Raw genomic sequence first — 22936 nt, forward strand, 5'->3', positions numbered from 1 at the left:
CCCCAAATCAGGACGCTAGCTCGACAGTCCTAGCAATTCATCCATCCTCCCAACATGGAAAGGAAGGACTCACCAGGCTCTCAGTTCTCTCTTTTGTCTTCAGGAGCCTCAACAAGTTAAAGTAGTCTAAAAGTTTGAGTGTATGAGAACATGCACACCTAGAAACTGATATGGTCTTTACTTGTTCCAATTTTTCAGGGTGTGAAGAGAGGTCCAGAGCTTTGAGTACTCCTCTCCAACTAGGTATGCCCTTAACCTCAAGAATGTGTGAGCGACAATTTCCCCATTCATTCATAAACTTTTACTGATCATAAAATACAGGCCTTGGTAAGGACATTTGTTGCATGGAAGTAAATGATGCAATGGTAACACCATCACCACTTTGCAGTAAGAACAGTCCAAACCTTTAACCAGTCAGTCAGCATGCTAGGGAAACCAACAGTCTCAGGCAATTAGTGGAGAATAGATCTTCAAGATGCCCAGAAATCTGTACTCCCAAGCTGTCTTTCGGTTGTACACAAGCACATTTTTAAAAAAGATTTAGAAATTATACAGAGAGATTTTATATATGTTGATCACAGACTAAAGTTCTGGTATAATTTTAGGCAAGTAGGTAACTATAGTATATTATCTGACATCTACAAGTTAGATTAATTACTAGTCATACTCAGTAGGGAATTATACATGATGCATAGATGACTATGTGAGATTGGTAATATTTTTATTTTTTATTTTTTTAAGAATTTTTATTGAGATATAATTGACATACAATAAACTTCATATATTTAAAGTGTACAATTTGGTACTTTTTTTTCTTATTGGTAATGTATATATAGCAATCACAATATCCCAATTCATCCCACCGTAACCCCCCACCCCACTTTCCCTCCTTGGTGTCCATATGTTTGTTCTCTGCATCTCTATTTCTGCCTTGCAAACTGGTTAATTCGTACCATTTTTCTATATTCTGCATATATGCATTAATATACAATATTTGTTTTTCTCTTTCTGACTTACTTCACTCTGTAGGACAGTCTCTAGGTCCTGGTAATATTTTTACAAAGGCATGGATAAATTCACAAATCAGAACATTGGACTGTTAAGGAGAGAACAGAAATTTAACTCAGTACAAAGGCATAAGAGGAATAAAAAATGAACAACAGGAATTACTTATTAAGACGATATTTTTTTGATATCCATTATGGACGGAATATTTGTGCCCTTGAAGTTCATATGTTGAAATCCTAACCCCCAGTGTGATGGTATTAGCAGGTGGTGGGGGGGCTTTGGGAGATAATTAGGTCATGAGGGTGGAGGCCTCATGAATGAAATTTGCCCTAGAAAGTTCTCTCCCTCTTCTCTTCTCTCTTCCCTTTCTGCCATGTGAAGATACAATGAGAAGATGGCCTCCTGCGAACCAGGAAGAGAGCCCTAACCAGACACTGGATCTTGGACTTTCTAGCTTCCAGAACTATGAGAAATAATATTTGTTGCTTAAGCCACTCCGTCTATGATATTCTGTTATTATAGCCTGAACTAAGACAATGCCTTTATTCAAAGTTTTAATTTGAGTATGAGTATTGTTCTACATTTTCTATAGATGTATCCAACAAGTAAATTCAGAAAACCACCAGAGGTAAGTTAATGTTGTGTACTTATGAGGCCTCTTTTTTTTTTTTTTTTTTGAGTTGTTTCTTATTTTATTTTATTTTTTATTATTTTTTGGGGTTACACCAGGTTCAATCATCTGTTTTTATACACATATCCCCGTATTCCCTCCCTTCCTTGACTCCCCCCGCCTCGAGTCCCCCCCACCCTCCCCGCCCCAGTCCTCTAAGGCATCTTCCATCCTCTAGTTGGACTCCCTTTGTTATACAACAACTTCCCACTGACTATTTTACAGTTGGTAGTATATATATGTCTGTGCTACTCTCTCGCTTCGTCTCAGTTTCCCCTTCACCCCCTGCCCCCTCCCATACCTCGAGTTCTCCAGTCCATTCTCTGTATCTGCATCCTTGTTCTTGTCACTGAGTTCATCAGTACCATTTTTAGATTCCGTATATGTGAGTTAGCATACAATATTTGTCCTTCTCTTTCTGACTTACTTCACTCTGTATGACAGATTGTAGTTCTATCCACCTCATATGAGGCCTCTTTTAAAGAATGTAATACACAAATGATTTTGCTTATAAGATCAAGATTCACTTAATAGGTGTTCAAAAATGAATTAATTGATTAGCTAATATAATCAAGAGATACTTAATGAGCACATAGTATGTGCTAAGTACACTGGGTGTTTGGGCTAGAAAGATGAGCAGGTCCTCAATGCTCTTTCTATTTGTTTACACAGAGAGGCCTTCTTGAAAGACAAATGGCTTCTCTATCAAATAAATTAACCTCAAATTCCAGTTAACACAACAGCTCTCATCCCAGAGAGTTATTTGAACCTGAAAAGAACTTAGTTTTGCAATTTAAAAGGCGTTAGTTACACAACATCTTTGAATGTTACCAAACTATTTTCTTTTTTAAAAATTGACTTTATTCAAGTATCATTGATTTACAATGTGTGTTAATTTCTGCTGTACATAAAAATGATTCAGTTATATATATATATATAATCATTTTCTTTTTTTTTTGAGCTCTTTATTGGAATATAATTGCTTTACACTGTTGTGTCAGTTTTTGCTGTACAATGAAGTGAATCAGTTGTATTTATACATATATTCCCAAATCCCCTCCCTCCCGTGACTCCTTCCCACATTCTCTATCCCAGCCCTATAAGTCATCACCCATCATCGAGTTGATCTCCCTGTGTTATGCAGCAGCTTCCCACTAGCTATCAGTTTTACATTTGGTATTGTATATGTGTCAATGCTACTCTCTCACTTCATTCCGGCTTCCCCTTCGCGCACTTCCCCCCCCCCCCACCGTATCCATATTCATTTTCATGTTCTCTTCCATTATGGTTTATCACAGGGTATTGAATATAGTTCCCTGTGCTATACAGTAGGACCTTGTTGTTTATCCATCCTATACATAATAGTTTGAAACTATTTTCATAATGATGTTATAGGTATACCAGAACTTACTAAAGTAAGGACTCTGTGGTTTGTAGCTTAAATTGTTTCTACACATACTAATACACTGAGTAAGAGCTTGAGCTGTGTGTTTATATTCCAGCTCCAACATTTACTTCATGCAAGTTGCTTAGCTTCTCTGTATCTCAGCTTTCTAATCTGTCAAATGGACATAATAATATTACCTCATAGTATTTTTGAGAAGATTAAATGAGATGATACTTATAAAGCATTTGTCTGACATATTTTATGAATTTAATAAACGTTTACTAATAAAGCACACCATTTACCCTGGGAGAATCTAAAAAAGTTCTACCCAAATTCAAATATTAAAGAATTATAAGATTTTTCAAATGTTTTACATAATCAAACATCATGAATATTAACTTGTTTTGAATATGTTCCATGTTTTTATTTATATATTTATTTGATTACACCAGGTCTTAGTTGCGGCAGGAGGGCTCCTTTAGCTGTGGCATGTGAACTCTTAGTTGCAGCATGCGTGTGGGATCTAGTTCCCTGGTCCGGGATCAAACATGGACTTCCTCTTTGGGAGCACGGAGTCTAAACCACTGTGCCATCAGGGAAGTCCCAAGATGCTCCATGTTGATATCTCATGTTGTACAGACACTAAATTGGAATACACTTGAGGCAGTCCTTTTGGACGGGTCTGCTTAAGATCTGTCCTTGAAACAACTTGAATTTTGAACTATATCACAAAATATTATATTACTCATGGGAGTCAGATTTCAAAGCATATATGCATTAACATGCATTGCCATTATTTTTATTATAGGCCAGCATGAGTATTTTTTCATCTTACAGATGTAAGCAAATTGTTTTACATTTTGTCCTGAATGAATGCAGACTTGTTCATTCATGTATGTGTTCTATCTTTGTTGATGTCACTATTTCTTAATTTTATATTTATATCTACCATTTTACTCCTAGTTGTGTAAAATAGTGGTATTGTATTAAAACAGAAAGGGTTATGTTGTATAGTTACTGTGTAGCTTTAAGGTGTAAAAGCAATATTTTAAATTTATAAAGAAGTCCAGGTGTCCACAGAAAGATGGATATTGCAGCTAACTCCTGGAAAATCTTCACCTTAAGTGACCAGAATGTAGCCTTTTGTTACTATTAAAATGACCTTTTTATTTTCTTGACTAAGACATCCTGATAAGGAGTCTCACTTTGTCCCTACACACCTGAAAGGATCTTCTCTTTCCCTCCTAGGTTTTTCCCAGTCAGATTTTCCAGAATTTGGATACAGGTTCTCTTTTCAAGTAATTTCCTATGTCCTCCTATAACATTAGTCCACAGATTTGCTAGTGAAATGAAATACTGCAGTGACCTTTCTAATTCCCCTGACTTTTTACAATCTTGGAAATTTAGCACAACAGCAGGAGTTTAATCATATTCACTGATGTAAAAGACAAAATAAGGCACCTTTAAATTCAGAGGGAGATGTGACCTCCAAGGTATCAGAGCCTTCAGAGATTCCCTGGCTGTGCCCAGGGACAGCTGAAGCTGTGCTACTTGGGTTTCTCACTATGCATCACTACATCGTGGGCTGACACATTTACCCCACTGCTTATTCTTGAATTTATAAGCTACAAACTCCTACACGTGGTCCACATTTGACACCCATTTACCAGAACTATTATATTTGGTATTCGTTTTTTTCTTTTCTAACAATGTCCTTTTTGATTTATTCAGAGTAGTATTCATTCACAGAGTTTGACACCTGTGATTTAATATTTTTCTTTCAGTTTTATTGAGATATAACTGACGTACAGCACTGTGTAAGTTTATGGTGTACAGCATAATGATTTGACTTACATACATCATGAAATGATGACCACAGTAAGTTTAGTGAACATGCGTCATTTCATGTACAGACAAAAATAGAAATATAAAAAAATATTATCCTTGCGAGGAGAACTCTTAGAATTTACTCCCTTAACAACTTTCATATATAACGTACAATAGTGTTAATTTTATTTATTGTGTTGTACATTACATCACTAGTACTTATCTATCTTACAACTAGAATTTTGTACCTTTTGACTACCTTCACCCAATTCTCACTCCTTCCACCCCCTGCCTTTGGTACCCACAAATCTGATCTCTTTGATATTATTTTGAAAATGTATACTATTGCATTGGATATTTAAAGTCTTTGCAATACCAGAGACTATTAGATACAAGATGTATACTACCAAATACTCATTTGTTTGCATGAGTACCTCACAACGGGTGGACTAATTCTTTAAATCAAACTGAAGAGTTAGTCTGATTCCCTGTGGGTTTAGCAGTGCCCAGTCATTTAACCAAGTGTCATTATAATGTGTTTTTTAGTTTTAGGTCTCAATTGTTGTGCAGTTCAGTTGATGGATGAGATGGCCTAAAGAAAAGTAAGAAAGAAAAAGAGAACAATGTAGCCCAAAGTGACAGAGCAGATCAGCTCTCTTAAATTCCCTGTCCATACAGCTATTGTGATCAAGTTGATTGATGAAGAATCCTATCAGCTCTGAGCTGTTTAGGTGTCAAACTAATAGGGAAAAACAGTATTCACCTCATTCCTGAAGACAGTTTTGAGAGGTCAACAGTTAACACATCTCTACGACTAGAGACAGGCTTCTGTCCTTTAGATTCATGAAAGAGGTTATCAATTTACATCGGCCATGAAGAGCTTGCTTTATAGGTAGTCACCTTTAAAAAGCAAATTACTGAATGTTTCGTCTCCCAAATCTACCTTTTCTAAGTCTTCAACTGAGCCCTGCTGATGAGCATAAGCATGTTAGTACAACTGAGAAATGACAATACTCATGTTTTTTTTAGCCTACAAACACCTCTTACAGAGTGTATTTTGTGGACTATCCTGATTGCAGCGGGAAAAAGCAGCCCTGCTGCTTTTCAACCTCACAGTTTTTCTTCCCAAGAGAATGTGTGTCTCCCAACAGCCTACATGGTCATAATTAGCCCTTCAACATGAAAATTGAAATCAAATACTAATGGGAAGGAGAGATGGATGAACTATATACAATTTATTTTTTGGCTTGACCTTAGCAGGCTCTAGGCATCCGGATGCTTGGAGGAAAGGTTTTTATTTCTTTTTATACTATAAAACAGATTTTCTGGTAAATCATTAATTAATTCAAACATAAGATATGTTAACATTAACCAAAACCTAGTATGGTTGTAAGAATATATATTTAGTGAATTTGTAACCATATTAATCTTTGACAAATATTTAAACTCTAAAATATCATATATTCCTGATCACTGACCTGAAGATTCTTGGTAAGGGAGTTCTTTTTCTTTATTTAAAATTGCTTGTCTCTTGGCTGAGCTGAAAGTACTGGGAAAAAAAAAAAGATGTCATTGCTATGATCTGAGACTGGGAAACTTCAGGCTCCATAAATTTGTTTTATTTGATTTAGATTAGGCAGTAGATAATGTAGCCAGACAGTTGACAAGAAATTATTTTTCATTTAAAGAACTATTTAAAGAAGAGGAAGCTCATTAAAGAAAATTTAGGGGGGAAAGTGGAATAGAATATACAAATACACAAAGAGCTCTACCATGAAAAGTATATGGGCCATATGCTACTAGCATTTTAGTATTGCTATTTGGTCTTTTTGAATATGCCAAGATTTAAACATACATAGTTGAGATAATTTTATACATACCTTTTAAAAATCCTGGGTACTTAACCTAACATAATGTAACAAGACATGTCTATGTTATTAGATAGTCTTCATAAATTGAATAAGAATATATTCTGATAAGTTCTGTTTACAGACACTGCGAAGTGATCTACTGCATATTCTTTCCCCCAATTTGATCCCTGCTAGAAAATCCCCAATCTGTTCAAGTGTTTATGCCTCTCCTACATGATTTAGAGAAGAGGGATCCTTTTCCCTGAATACCTTGGATTGGGTTTCAATCAATCATACTGGTTTTATTATAATTCTTTCCATTGAATGGGTACAGGGTACATAAATGTGACCTATTTATGTTCAGTGACATATAAGTGCAGGTCTACTATGTTGCCGATAGCTGCATTTCAAGCACTTAGACTGTTGGCAGGCATTTATCAAGTGTTGAATAAATAATTATTGAATGAATGGATTTTAAATGCTAAAGAGTTTTTTCATTCAAATTAAGGGTTCATAGGAACAGACTGTTCTTTCTGGGCCATTGCTGTGTCTGGACGTGGTGCACAGAACTGCTGCAGCCTTCTTGTTACTAGTGTAAGGATGAAGCCAACCCACAGGTGAGGCTGACCCAGAAGACTCAAAGAAGCAGAGCCCATGCCATCATGGAAGATCCCTGACTTCTGGATTTCTTGAGATAATAGATTTCCTTCTTTTTTGTAAATTGAGGATTTCTGTCATTTACTGCTGAACTAATCTTAAATGACATATGCTGTTTTATATCAGGAGTTACCACATTTTTTGAGTAATACATTTAAAAGAGCATAAAAGGCCTCCATTTGCCCACCTAGCATTATAGGATATAATAATAAAATCTCTTGCTAGATTTAATAGAAAGGTGGATACTGTTTTTAAAAGAAATTATACTAATGTGACATATATTTTACAAAATTCAATAATATTTAACAAATCATGATAAAGCATAATTTTAGGTACTGCCAAAGAACAAGTATCAACAGCTGGTAGACCTTTCTAGAGGACCAGAGAATTCTGAATCTCAGCCTACCCTGCTTTTATAGCTGTGCATAGAACAAGATTTTTTTTCATTACCTTCATTTCAGCACTAAGTTTCTGAAAGCCATCATGGTTATCTATTGCTATATAACAAATGACTCCCAAATTTAGTGTCTTAATACAACAACCTTCATCTTATTATTCCTCATGATTTCCGTGGGCCAGGAATTCGGGAAGGGCTGAGCTGGGTGGTTCTTGCTGTGGGACTCTGATTGCAGTCCGATGGTGTCTGGAGCTGGAACCATGGCAGGGGTGGGGATGGAGCAGCAATCAGCTGTGGGTCTCTTCATATGTCCAAGGGCTTCTTCATATGATCTCTGCACATGGGTAGTTTGGGCTTCCTTGCAACATGGCAGTCTCAGGGTAGTCAAGCTGCTCATATGGGCTGAAGGTTTCTAGAAAGAAGCAAACCAAATGGAAGTTACGTTGCGTTTTATGATAGTGCCCAGAAGTCACATAGCCTAATTTTTGCTTCATTTTATTTTATCTTTGCAAGTAAGCCACAAGCCATCCCAAAATCAAAGGGAAGGGGAATCCCTTTGCAAGATTCTTTGCAAAAATCATCTCTTGTTCTTTTTTTTTTTTTTTTTTTTTACATGTTTATAGTAACTTTATTTTCAAAGCCCAAAGCTGGAAGCAAGGCAGACATCCTTCAATGGGTAAATGGTTAAACAAACTACGGTATATCCATTCCGCAGATAACAACTCAGCAGTGGAAAGGAACAACCCATTGGTAAACACACAACAACCTGGATGGATTGCAACAGAATTGGCTGAGTCTTAAAAAGCCAATCCCCAAAGGCTACATATTATATTGTTTCATTTATAGCTCATCCTTTAAATGGCAAAATTGTAGAAATGGAGAACTTCTTATGAGGTGCCAGGGGTCAGGGTTGGGGGTAGAGGGTAGAAGGCGGGCGGGTGGGTACAAAAGGGGCAACCTGAGTGGCCCTGGTGGTGAGGGAATCTATTCTGTATGTTGACTGTGGTGCGGATGTATGAAGCTACACGTGCTAAAATTGTATAGAACTAAACATACACACACACACAAATAATATACTCCTTCTCTTGATAGGGGAGGGAGAAGATTGTAGAAGAGTATACAGCTAGAGAGATGTTCTGGTGGCCATCTTTTGAAAACACAACCTGCCATAATCATTAAAGACATTTCTGTGTGGCTTGTTTTTCCCTTTCTTTCTTTCTTTCTTTCTTTCTTTCGTTCGTTCGTTCGTTTTTCTTTTATGTTAATTTGCTGTTTAAAATCTGTGGAAGGACAAAAGCTGTAAATTCCTCAGAGTTAAGAAAGTCACTCTTTTTTTCCATTCAATTTCAGCATCTCTTGGATTCCATATCAAGGATCAAAATAAATTCAGAAAGTGAGAGAATGAAAGGGAATGATGGCGTAAAAGAGCATAGGTTTGTGTCGAGAGAATGTGAAGAGAGTGACGTGTTTCAGTATGGGTGTTAAGAAGTGGCAGGCGCTTTGAAAATAAAAATATTAAGATTGAAGGTAAGCAATAAACTTGGGGGAAAAGGTTTTAAAAGCAAGCTCTTATAAGTAAACCTAATGTAATGTGCTCTTTTCTGGTAGACTTTCCTCTTGCCTTGTGACTGTTGCAGCCATACTTACTAATGTTATCATAGCTAGAAAAACCCCACTCATCCAATTTCAGAAGTATTTCTGTGAAATGTATACCTTGTGGGGGGATGCAGGAGGGTGTTACATTGCATATCTGCTTGAGTCAGCAGAACTTGGGGCTGCCTCTCTTCTGAACCTGATTTCACTTTGGTTCTCTTTGATCTTGTACTTCTTATTCAAGCATTATGCTTAACATGTGTTGTGAACATAGCGTGTTTAATTATCTGTCTCTTTGTGAACATAGCGTGTTTAATTATCTGTCTCTCCCACTTGACTATGTGGACATGAAAACAGGAATTGTTCCTGTCTGGCGCACCTTACAGACTGAACGAACAATGTCAGTAATGTTTTATTCAAAGAGGAGAATAACTCAGTGTGTGTGTGTGTGTGTGTGTGTGTGTACACGTGTTAGGAGAGTAATTATGTAGAAACTGACCTGTTTTTGTAGTTCCATAGAACAAAACTAGAGCTGGTGTGAATGCAGCAGCAAGACAGATTTCAAGTCACTACAAGAAAAATCTTTTTAAAAACAAGTACTTTCCAACAATGGCTCTAATTGCCGCTATATATGATGAGCCCCCTGTCATGAAAATACAAGCAGAAGTCACATGGGTATCTCTCAGAGGCATTATAGAATGAGATTAAATGAACCCCAAATTCCCTTCTAACACTATGAATTAAATCCTAGCAAGGTGTCAATTCTAAATGGAGCACCTAGGGGAAATTGAACACTCATTAAGCACCTGCTATAGACAGAGGTAGTTGTAGCCATTGAGGATCGAGCTATGAATAAGGCAAAAAGGTCCCTGTCCTCATGGAGCTTAGATGCTAGTGAGGGAGATAGAAGGTAAAAAAGTTTTTTAAAATGACCTAGTAAGTTAATTTTAGATGGTGATTAGCACCATGGGGAAAAAATAGGTTAATGTACAGAGTGACTGGGGTTGGGTCCAGATAATAGCTGAACCAGCTAATAAGAAAACATTTTATGTTTCATAGAATCTGTTTATATTTTAGTAGCATTTCTATAAAAACAAATATCCAGGACATATTCAGTACGGGCACTTCAAACCTTAACATCTCCAAAAACCCTGGTTCTGCAAAGAATGTGGCTGCCAAAGAGGGGAGACACATACCCTGATGTGGGAAATTTGCAACCATTTGGGAAAGATAACTCTGTCATTAGTGAAATAATTAAATAGGGTTGTTGATAGCAAATGAGAAGCATAGAGAGAATATATTATAGGATATAATCAAATGGAAAAAACAACATAGTCAGCAGTGATCAGGGAAGATGTAGAAATTAAGAGGGCTCTAAAATATACAATTTTATAGTAAAATCATCAGAAAACCAAATGCTCAGATAATGATTAACGTGATAATGGAATGCCTATTATGGGCCCACATATTTGATGTTACAAATTTCTGACATGCTTCTGCATGTAAAATATATCATTGCAAGCTCAGGGCCTATTAATGTGTGCAAATGTTCATGCAGCAGATGGCATCTCACTGTATAAACATTATCAGTGCAGATATTAGCAGCTGAAACCTTACCTATTTCATGTACCTACTTCTATAACATGGACCCTAAGGATTGGTTAATTGTAAAGCTTCTTGTCTCTCTCTCCCTTTCTTTCTTTTTCTTTCTTTCTTTCTTTTTCTTTCTTTCTTTCTTTCTTTCTTTCTTTCTTTCTTTCTTTCTTTCTTTCTTTCTTTTCTTTCTCTTTCTTTCTTTCTTTCTTTCTTTCTTTCTTTCTTTCTTTCTTTCTCTTTCTTTCTTTCTTTCTTTCTTTCTTTCTTTCTTTCTTTCTTTCCTTCTTTCCTTCTTTCTTTCCTTCTTTCTTTCTCTTTCTTTCTTTCTTTCTTTCTTTCTTTCTTTCTTTCTTTCTTTCTTTTTCTTTCTTTCCTCTTTCTTTCTCCTTTCTTTCTTTCTTTTTCTTTCTTTCCTCTTTCTTTCTTTCTCCTTTCTTTCTCTTTCTTTCTTTCTTTCTTCTTTCTTTCTTTCTTTCTTTCTTTCTTTCTTTCTTTCTTTCTTTCTTTCTTCTTTCCTTCCTTCCTTCCTTCCTTCCTTCCTTCCTTTCTTTCTTTCTTTCTTTCTTCCCCAAAGAAAAGAATTTTCAAAGCCTTCACACATGTGATTGTGTATGTGTGTTATAATAACTTATCTTGCTATTTTCTCTCAAGCATGGATAGATGCATATTGGAATTTTATGTTCTCTTTTAGGAAAAAATTACTGATACTGGAGGAGAAAAAGAAAAGCACTTATGCATTCTTTCATTATTTATTTATTCATTAAAAAAATCATTGATAGCCAGGACATGGAAGCAACCTAAATGCCCATCAACAAATGAATGGATAAAGAAGATGTGGCATATATATACAATGGAATATTACTCAGCTATAAAAAGGGATGAGATGGAGCTATATGTAATGAGGTGGATGGAACTAGAGTCTGTCATACAGAGTGAAGTAAGTCAGAAAGAGAAAGACAAATATTGTATGCTAACTCACATATACAGAATCTAAAAATGGTACTGATGAACTCAGTGACAAGAACAAGGACGCACATACAGAGAATGGACTGGAGAACTCGAGGTTTGGGAGGGGGCAGGGGGTGAAGGGGAATCTGAGACGAAGAGAGAGAGTAGCACAGACATATATATACTACCAACTGTAAAATAGATAGTCAGTGGGAAGTTGTTGTATAACAAAGGGAGTCCAACTAGAGGATGGAAGATGCCTTAGAGGACGGGGGCAGGGAGGGTGGGGGGGGACTCGAGGCGGGGGGAGTCAAGGAAGGGAGGGAATACAGGGATATGTGTATAAAAACAGATGATTGAACTTGGTGTACCCCCCCCCAAAAAAAAAATCATTGAAATCCTACCATGCACCAGGCAATGAGAAATCAAAAGCCAGAAAAAATTGGTATCATCTTTTTTTTCTCAGACCTACAAAAAATGCAGAAAGTTCATACCACGGGGACCCAGGGTGTTACGAGGGTGGCGCACAGGCTTCCCATTCAAAGAGCCCTCAAAAAATTTGAGTCTTTTTACAGGGGAAATGGACACAAACATTCATTAGTGGACACATAAAGTTGTTTTTATTCTAAAATGCTTTGACATTTCTTTGCATTGGTTATTCACAAGCCTCTGCTAAGAAAGATTTCTTATCTTCAAAGCACTTGGAGAGAGAGTTTTCATACATAATGTAATTACATCAATAACTACTTAATGTAAGAATAAAAAGAATGATCATCAAAGGGGAGACAAACTATGGTTTCTGTTATTTGACAAGCATTCCTAAAATTACCTGGGCTTTGCAGAACAATGTCTTAGGTTAATGGTAAAAGTGATTCTCACTTTAAAAAAATTCTTTCAAGATTCTAGTCAATTTGTGGGAATATCAACATTTCATGGATAAATTAATAGAAACATTTTTACATCTTGGAGTACAGTGGTACAGGAGACTGCCTTCCATTCACACTGCTGAGTGTTCCTGAGTACTGGAAAAGTTCTCCTGCAAGTTTATTCAGCAAATTCACTGTAAACAATGAATTCAGTCCCCTGCAGGAGCTAAAGGACATCAGTGAGGAAGACAGTAAGCAAGCCAGTATGACTATCCACCCCATACATGCATTCAATTCAAAGCTGTGGGGAAATGAAGAAGAACCAGATGTTGGTCTCCGGATACTATTGCTTCTCTGCCACTACAGAAGGGTTTATAACATGCTATGACGACAAGAACCTTTCCAGAGATCAGTGGCATTCTCTCTTCTGAGTGTCACACAGCCTCTTAGATGAAGACATCAAAGAGCCACACCAGAAGCAACCCATGTAGCTCTACTACTTTGCCTACATACAGTGAGCGAAATGGAGATTTGAGCCAATTACTGAGATACGTTTTTCTTCTTTTTTAACTATGAACAATTTTCACACTGTTTGGTTAAATCTTTTAGGAACATAAATTATGCAAAACCTTTCCTCCCTAGCTGCTTCATGTCACTTTGAATACGCTGAAGAAGATACCAATTCTGCATTAGTTTCTAGTTTTGTATTTTGACACTTAAGGGTAAAAAAAAGCTTGTTATTCTGGCTTAGCAATACATTTAAAAAGTATTTGAAGGACATATTAAAATTATAAGATGAAATAACAGAAAAATCTGTTTATGAAATGTGAATATTACTAGTTTTATTTTTAATTGTTATTATAATTTACTTACTGCAGAATTTAAGCAGGATTAATTTCATATAACATAAATATAGTCCATCGTAATAGGTTTTACTCTTAGAACATAGTTTACTGCATCAAATTTGTGATTCTTTTGGATAATTTTAATAAAAATAGTATTATGGGCTAAGAGTATATTATTATCAATAGTTTTGCTCTTTGAAATTTTTTTTAATGTTTACCAGGAACTAAGATAACCTTTCAATTGAATGTTTAAAATCTTTTTGTTGCCTTTCTTGCTTTTTGTGGAAAATAACTTTAAATTTCTTTGTGAATTTTTAATTTTTTATTTGTTTATTGGGAAGATTTAGGAAAAGTTCATTTTGGTTTCAAAAATGTAATATAAAACTAACTTTCTACGAATTAATTTAATAAGTATTAAGCTATTTCTAAGCACATATTTATTATTATTTTAAAAATAACTGCAGACTAATATTTTCACTCTATTGAAAATACATCTTTAACACGAGCAATATTTAGGAAATGTAAATATAAGAGAGGACTCTTGGTAAATTCACTTGGAGGAGGAAAAATGTTATGAAAATATCTAATATATAGAAAAAAATAAAATAATTTCTTATAATTTTTAATGGAGATTTTATTGTGTAAAAGCCTGGAGGTGCTTTACAATAGCCCTCTCTTCTTCTGACGTGCCTCCTTCTCACCACCAGATGTCAGACTCTCACTGCAAATTTAAATTCCTTCCCTGCACAGTAGACAGCGTTTTCTTTTTATTTGTAAATGTTCACTATTCTGAAATCATTTCTCTTTTCAAGTCCAGCATACGACTTAAAAACTTCTTTGAAAATGAATTCGTAGACGTTGCTTTTAGCTGTTTCAGGCATACATTTACAGTTTCTATGTAAGTATTCTCTTTCAGGTCACTCTTGTGAGTTTTGTATTCATTTTAAGATATAGTTTACGTTTATACATGCACATCAACAATAGATGTCTTCATCTTAAAATAAAAAATGATACACATATAAGCCAGAACAATAGGAAGATATTTGAAACAAAATAAAGAAAAATGAAAAATTAAAATGTAAGATTATTAAAATAGCTCTTTTTTGATAAAAAATGTGGTGGGAAAATACTATTTAAGTATATTTTTACTATTACATAGGTGTTATTGTCTCACAAATACCTACATCTATGCTAAAATTCCTGATATTCTCGTTAGAGAAATAAGCACAATTTGATTTAGCATATTTAATTGAATATAATTTTAACTGGCAAAAATTAAAGAGTGCTATACTTTCTGTTTTATAATATACTATGGCCTAAATAAATAAAAGTTCTTAAAATATACATTTATCCTTTCACTGAGTTATAAAGTGTTGTGAATATTGAATTAATTTAGTGTAAGACTTTATTCCATGTATTTAAAGACTCATGCTTTTGAAATTTCTGTGTATAATGCCTGAAATGCTTAAGTAGAAATATAAGGAACAATATGTAAAAATAATCAAAGAACATTGATGTTACAGTTTTTATGTATATTAAGAATCAAGTTTAATGTTTACTGGTTTATTTACTTTCTGATTCTAAGTGATGCAGAACCTAATTTCAAGAAGTGTGTAACTGGGACAGGATAAACCAGGGAAAAACATTTCTTGTTTTGATCATTCATAATATTTTTTTAAAAACCCACAAAAATCTTATCATGAGCATAAGCATTTGAGTTGAGTAGTAAATTGGTAAGGACACACAAACATGCCACAGTGCTTTATGGTTCTGACTTGCCATTTATAATAGTAAATTGTAAAGTTACTAAACAACTAGTTACAGGGAATTAGCAGAAGACAGTTACCTGAAAGGAAAGGAAAAGAAAAGAAAGAAAAAGCAAAGAGAATCATTTAGGACATGTGCAGGAGGGAACTAGCTTATGTAAACCCAATCTCCCTACCCTGTTAGAATCTAAGTATCAGAAAATAGGATTTTTTTCTGTTTTCAGTTCTTTTAAAAATTTACATTCTATTGTACTTCCCAGTTGAAAAATATCAAATTCTAAGAACTGCTAAGACTGATGAGTGGTCCTGATTTCTTTTAAGATGATCCCTTGATTGTTTGCTATTTTTAAAGAGTTTGATTAAAATAAAAATATAAAAAACTATTATTTTTCACTGTTAACATAGTTATTTCTTAGTCACAAAGGTATCATCATTTCATGAACTATGCTTTGGGGATTTTTTTTTTTAAACATAAACTAGACATATTTATCATGGATTTTTACCTTTAGTGGTGCTGCTAGATGCCTCCCCATTTTTATAAAGCCTCATTCATCTGACTTCTTTTAATGAATATGCACATATTCCTTAGTAAGTGAATAAAACTTTTGCTTTCACTTGATAGTAAGTACTTAATCCTCATTATTGAGACTGCGCTGAAACCTTGAATACTTGTCAAAGATTCATTTTATAATCCTGAGGTTGGTTTGGCATTCAGTGATTTACACAGGGGCTCTCCTTACAATAATTGATTCATTCCATACTTAAAACCCACTGATCTCATTACAATTATGGGAAGGCATTTTAGCTGTTGCAATTTAGACTTACATCAAAGAAAAGAGAAAAAAAGAAAGAGGCACCCTCTACCCCCTTCGGATTTCTGCAACACATGAAAGAATTAGGTCATATCATGTATCAAAATAAAATCCCGGTACTGACCTTTCCAGACTCAAAAGGTTGCCCTGGAAATATAAAATAATGAAACATATTTCATTTGAGCAGTATTTGCATAGTTGTGAATGAAAATATTATCAACTTTATTATCCTCATGTACCTATTTTTCCATTAAGAATTCTATAGTATTAAAGTGACTAAAACACAGTTTTACACTGAATTTTAACATTTAAGTCAGTGTCTCTACAGAGAATCTATCAGTTCTAAGGACCCAAAATATGAAATGCAGCATTTTAAATGTATTTGGTGAATATTACAGACATGCTGGCTTTTCTTTAAAGGTATATGCCATATTTCCATATTCCAAATACTATTCTGTCAAAAACAAATAAAGATACATTTTTAAACCAATTGATCATGTTAACTACGCTTCGGAGCATTTTCCACTTTTTGGAGGCTTTGCTAAAAATGCAGTAGGTCTTAAAGAGCACATGGAGAGAGCTTCTTTTATATCCTAATATTTTGAATATTTAAGAAGATAGAGACTTATTGGTGAAGGAAGTACTAGTTATTAAAGGCAAACTGAAATAGCATTTTTATTTCATAAATCATTTAAAGGCATTTAAAGAAAAAAGGGGAGTGTTGTACATCTTTTCTAGCTTTGTTCATTCTACTGAACTTTCATTATTGTTGCAAAGAGAAAAAACAATAATTATGGTTAAGACTGTAATTTTATTCACAGCAGAAAACATGTTTCATAAAGTAAAAGGGATATTTTACAAAAAGCATTTTCAAGCACTTACGAAGAGCTACATGAAATAAATACAACAAAAAACAGGTTGAGTGTATTTAAAATTTATTGCTTATGAAACACACTCTTTAACCTAATATAATCGTTCCTATGAATCACCACCTCTAGCAATGGGAGAGCATTTCTCTGGTGCGGGAGAAAAGAAACTTTGAGTTTTCCTGTCAACTGTGAACATTCTTGATTTGGCTGATGGGAATCTTTATCTCCCAATCCTAATATCATCAAGAGCAGAGGAAATCTAATTCATTAACTTTTCCAAACGTTTTTAAAAGTTTCCTTTCATCAGGGACCATTTTGACCTCCTTTATCCATATCACTCTAGAGATCAGAAATACAAATGACAATAATTGACATCCATTAGTTAGCAGCTCAGAAGCCCACTCTGTATGGCTGTACCCTCTAAAGGCAAATTACCTTTGTACAAAAATATCCATATTTTAAATGAACTGTTAAACACATCATCCCATGATTCTAAGATCAGTATAACATGATTTTAAGATGTTTTATATTAAAAATGTGACATAAAATATTTCCTAAATTTTGTTTATAGCAAATGTATTTTTAAATATTCTGAGACCATTTACTTGTCCCTCTCATTTATGCATTTGTCAGGTACTAAGTCAAGTCCTAATAAATGATCAATTTTCAGAACAAAGGATAATTGTTTTTCTTCAAGTTACTTTAAAATTATAGTAGAAACAAGTGTGCTTAAATCTGTATTTACATAAACAATAATGAATTAAATTTACCTATGTGCTTTTTTACTGAATTCTTTAATAATTAAAATATAAGTATAAAATGCATTTTAAATAATTCAGTGGGCAATATCAGATGCATTTATCAAGAGTTTTTAGTCATTACCCAAAACTATTTTAAATGATTATTTTATTTCCAATATTAAATAAAAAGATTTTACAGTTCATTTGTTACAAAATAGTCATATTATAAGCCAAGTACTGTGATACATAGAATTGACAGAAACAAAAGGGAATTTTTGTAGCTCATATTTAGAATGTATTGAAATTTGGGAGAGACAGTAAACAAATAATTTAAAGATTTTTAAAGATTAAGACAAATGAAGATGGTTTTCAAGGTCATCTGTGCTTTTGGGTGTTGCTATTGAATTTTTTAGACTTCAAATTTACATTTTTTTCACAAAGCTATATTATATTCACCAAAGGGGAGGGATACATAAATTGGAATGTTTTGGACCTTTAAAAGAGAAATTAATATAAGTGATCACTGTTACTTTCCTTAGTCAACTGTAAATAACTTCATTAAGGTGAGAGAAATTAACACATCTCAACACTTTTAGTTTTTAAAATAAAAATGTTAGAATTATCTAGAAGATCAATTTTGAAAGGCAATATTAGTAAGAATAACTACAAAAATCTATCCATTATTTTAGAATTGAATTCATAAGAGGTGATTATTATGGTGAGATAAATATTCTTAAAAGTTATCAAATTTTCCATCAGCTATGCCTGCCCTTTTGTCTCATATAGTGTTAGATTTTATATACTCTAGTATATATTTCACTGAAATTATAAAACATACAACATTGTCCTTAAATATATAATGTACTAGTTAAGTAGACATTTCAAACTGCACTAATACTTAAAATGCTTCTAGAAAAAATAATAGATTTAAAAATAAATCTTGAAAGATTGCATTACCATAAGCTTTTCATTGACTAAAACATTTACTCATTACACATTTTTATTTTACATATTGTGTTGAAATAGAAGACATCTAGACATGGACTTGTGTTACCCTTGAAGAAAAGATTTCCCCTTTTCCAAGAATAACTAATATCCTCTCTTCACTTCTGTAACTGCAACCATAAGCGAATATTTGTGTGGCAATATCGCCAAGCAGCACCTGAAGTCAATGTACTTTACCAATTCTGGATTATCTTTTCAACTTGCACTACACCTCCTCTCTCCGCTCGGTTATATTTCTCCTACTTCTCCTGTTAAGTTCCTAATCACATGAAGAGCCACAGCGGTTATGATGACAAATACTGGGTACGGAAACATTTTCTACAGCCAGTTTATAAAAATATTCATTTATTTGTAGTGCTTTTTCAGGTCACTCTACTGTTTTTCTCACACTTGCTCCTTCTTTAGGGCACTTACATAACTCCTCTCCTCTCTGTTAGCTTTGGATATCATCACAGATCTCCCAAATCAAACATTAAGCCCCTTGAAGGAATACTCCCAAATCACATTCTGTAGATGGATACATTAACTTTGATTTAAAAATTGGGTTGCTTCTGAGAGTTGGCTTTATGATTGTATGTCTTCAAATTTTCTTTGCATTAGCAACCGGAGTATTCTTACTTTTTCTTTTTTACTTATCATAATGCCAAATAAAGTGAGATTGAATCATTTTTATAACTGAAGTCCAAATAAGGCTTCCTGTTCTAAAGCCTATTTCCTGAACAGAATCTTCAAGAAAAATAATATGCTGATAGTAACCCCTAAAGATGCTTTTAAAAATTTTGTTCTCATTTGCATAGTAAGATTTAATTTCCATCCCTTAAATATGACGAATTGCTGAGATTTTCTCCAGTTAATGCTTTTAACAGCTCCCAATAAACTTCATTAATCAGGCAAGCTCGAGGCCCAATGTGTAGCCTGGAAGCAGCTAATTTGCTTGATGAGACCCCGACTTTAGTGAATAAACAGGTGGATCATCTGAGGGCTTTATGGCCTTAATTACAGTCTAATCAGTTCAGCGGTTGGCGGGCAAAAAAGAAAAAAAAGGGGGGGGGGTAAGCTCAAGCCACTTTTCCTAAAATAGGAGATTTGCACCCTTTTCAAAGACACCTCAATGACTATCTTCAATTTATCTCCCCGTCTATTTCCTCCTTTCTTGTTTTAACGCCCCCCCCCCACCCCAAATTTCTTTCTACTCGGCTTTCCTTTCCCTTAACCTCTTTTTCCCGCCTGCTTCTTTTCCGCTGTCTTCTTGGAACCACCCCGCTTCCCCCGTCTCTGGCTCCGCACCTCCGCGGATACCGGATTCTTCTTTTCCTCGGGCGGTGGGGTCACTTTGCTCCCCCTCTCCCCGGCTTCTCCCTCTTTCCTCCCCTCCTTCCCAGCCCTCTACTCTCCGCCACCCCCCCCCCCCCCGGCCCGCGCCTCCCGCCCCCCGCCGAACATCCTCCCTGTCACCCGTGGGCCGCCTGACAAATCACTTCAAGGGCAGTCGAACTTTGAAGGACAAGACAAAGCTTCAGCATATGGTCCAATCCCCAGATGTTTGTCTTTCTTCCTCCCTCGCTCCCCCACCTCCCCCTTCTCGGGGTTCTTTCGGAAGCCCTGCTCGCGGCCGCCTTCTCCGCGCGCCCCGCGCCGCTCCCCCACCTCCAAGTTCAGCGCCGAGTGAGAAGTAGCTTAATTTTCCTTTACGTCTTTTGTTTCCCCGGCCTCCCTTTCTAACTGATTAGCAGGAGGAAGGCGAGGTTTCTGTGAGCCTAGTGATTTACGTTGAACTCTGCAATTAGAGTAAGGCTCCTGGTCAGTGACACGACACGGGGTGCGGAGGAGAGACCCCGGGAGGCTGTCGGAGGTGGCGGGTGCCGCTCCGGGAGAGGATGCCGTGGGACAGAGGAGGGCCCCGGGCCGGGCACCGTCCCAAGACGCCTTCGCCTTCCGCGTCCCGGCGGGAGCGCGGGCTGGGGGGCCTCTCCGGGTCTCCGCGCCGCAGAGATCGGGGAGTCCCCGGAAGATGGAGAGGCGGGCGCGCGTCCGAGCGGTGGCCGCAAGACCTCTTCCCCCCGCTCCCCCATCCCGGGGCGCCCTGGCCTCTGCAGGCCCCGGCAGCGGGGGAAGCGATCCTTCCTCGCCCCGCAGACCAGCTCCTGCAGCGAAGCTGGGGCGGGGGTGATGGAGGAGATACCCCCAGTTTGGGGCGCACGGAAGCTGGCGCGCTTTGGGCGGCGGGGGAGGGGCCCCGGCCGGCGCGCTCGGGGAGGACCCAGGCTCGGCCCGGGCCCCCTGCCGGAGAAAGTGCGCGATGGGATGGGGAGGAAGAAGACCCCCGCCGCCGGAACCGGCGGGGCTCCACGCGGGAGCGCCCCGCAAGCTCTAGGCTGCTCCTGGAGCACACCGGCTCGCTGGATCAGCCCGTATTTCTTTCCCATTTCGGACCCGCCAGACCTTCCACCCCGTTTCCTCGATTTAGCTGAAGAAGAAAGCTTCGGGTCTAGAGTCGCGCACATCTGGCCACTACAGCTTTGGGGCGAAGGACCTGGGCTGCACTGAGCCAGTGACCCGCCGTTTACTTTATCCCACCCTCTCCACCACTACCCCCTTCGCAGTGACCCATTCGATCCGTAGACACCAGAGAAAGTCAGTCCTCCCCCCCCTTAATCCGCTGCCCCGATCTATTTATAGCCACGCAACTTTGCTGGCTTTGGGTCAACAAAGGCGTGGAGAGCGGTGAAAAAGATTCTCGGCAGCGGAAACAATGAAATATACGGGACGTGTGTGTTTGCATGTACATTCCCCAGTAAAATCCGATTGTCCTAGAACAAGCCAGCCCTCTCAACGCTGCAGTCATCTCATCCCTCTGTAATTGTGTTTGCCTCTATTTAAGGAAGGTAGAAGGTAATAATACTGAATAGGAAAAGTAAAAGGGCACCCGGCAAACTGTCTGCTCTCTGACAAATATTTTTACGAGAAGTCTGAGCTTGTGGTGAGGTGAGGTCTTGTAGTATAAAGAATGGCGATTCGGACGAAAATGTGAATCCCAACCTTAGAAACTGAGTTTACATATACGGATTAGTGTGTACTGTTGTCCTCCTCCCCTTTGGTGGGGAGAGTTTTCAATTAGTGTAGTGAGTTTTTTACTTTTATGTTTATTCCCTGCCCTCCAGGATTTTAAAAAATAGGTAATAGTGTTATTTTAACAAAAGTATTCATTTACTCATTTCAGGAGCTCAAACTCGAATTATGTGAGCAATGCACACAATAAAATATATTATCACTATTTTATCCTTCTATAATAGAAAAACGTGGTTCGACACAAGGATCAACTCAAATGAAATACTGAATGCTGTAAAAGAGGCACTTTAAAATATATTTCTACCACATATATTTTCAATAAATGGCTGAATTAGCAGAACATTATTTAAACTGTATATACTGTAATTTCAATTTTTTAACAGATTATGCCCCTTAAGCCATTTAAATAACTGGACTGTGACATTACATCAGAGGTTTCCAAAAAAGTGCAGGAAGAGCTTAAAAGATGGAAAAAAGAATTTTTTCCCTATCCTGCACTAAATTAGATTATACAGTCTTTTTGGACAATAGGTGAAGCTTGACTTTTTGTTTTTTCTTTTATGTGATCCTAAGGGAACAAACGTTGTCTGTTTTGCGACTGGGTGAGGGAGGCATCTCCAAAAGAATGGCTATGATCAGCATCCTCTACTTATTTAAACTAAATTACAGCTTAATAAGGTTGCATCCTGAGCTGCTCTGATGCTCTCCCCACCTGACCGGACCAGGGCGTTTTGCTGCCTAATTTCTCTTTTGTGTTACATCTTTATAATCAAAATGCATTATTATTTCTTTTTTCCAAATACAATGGGAATCCCTCCTTCCCCACCCCCAAGTTCTGAAAATTCTCAAACCGGCCCTGGAGAAATACAAATGCACAAAGCGACAGGCGAAGCAGGCCCTGTGTTCAGCACTCAATCATTTCCTGTCACAGGTGCAACCACTATGCATTATCCTGCCATGATTGATAGAGTGGGCTTGTGCAGACTGGGAGAGCTGGGGAGGCTCAGATGGGGTCCTGTCATTTGGGCTCC

Source organism: Hippopotamus amphibius, chromosome 3, assembly GCF_030028045.1.
Source record: "Hippopotamus amphibius kiboko isolate mHipAmp2 chromosome 3, mHipAmp2.hap2, whole genome shotgun sequence".
NCBI classification, from domain to species: domain Eukaryota; kingdom Metazoa; phylum Chordata; class Mammalia; order Artiodactyla; family Hippopotamidae; genus Hippopotamus; species Hippopotamus amphibius.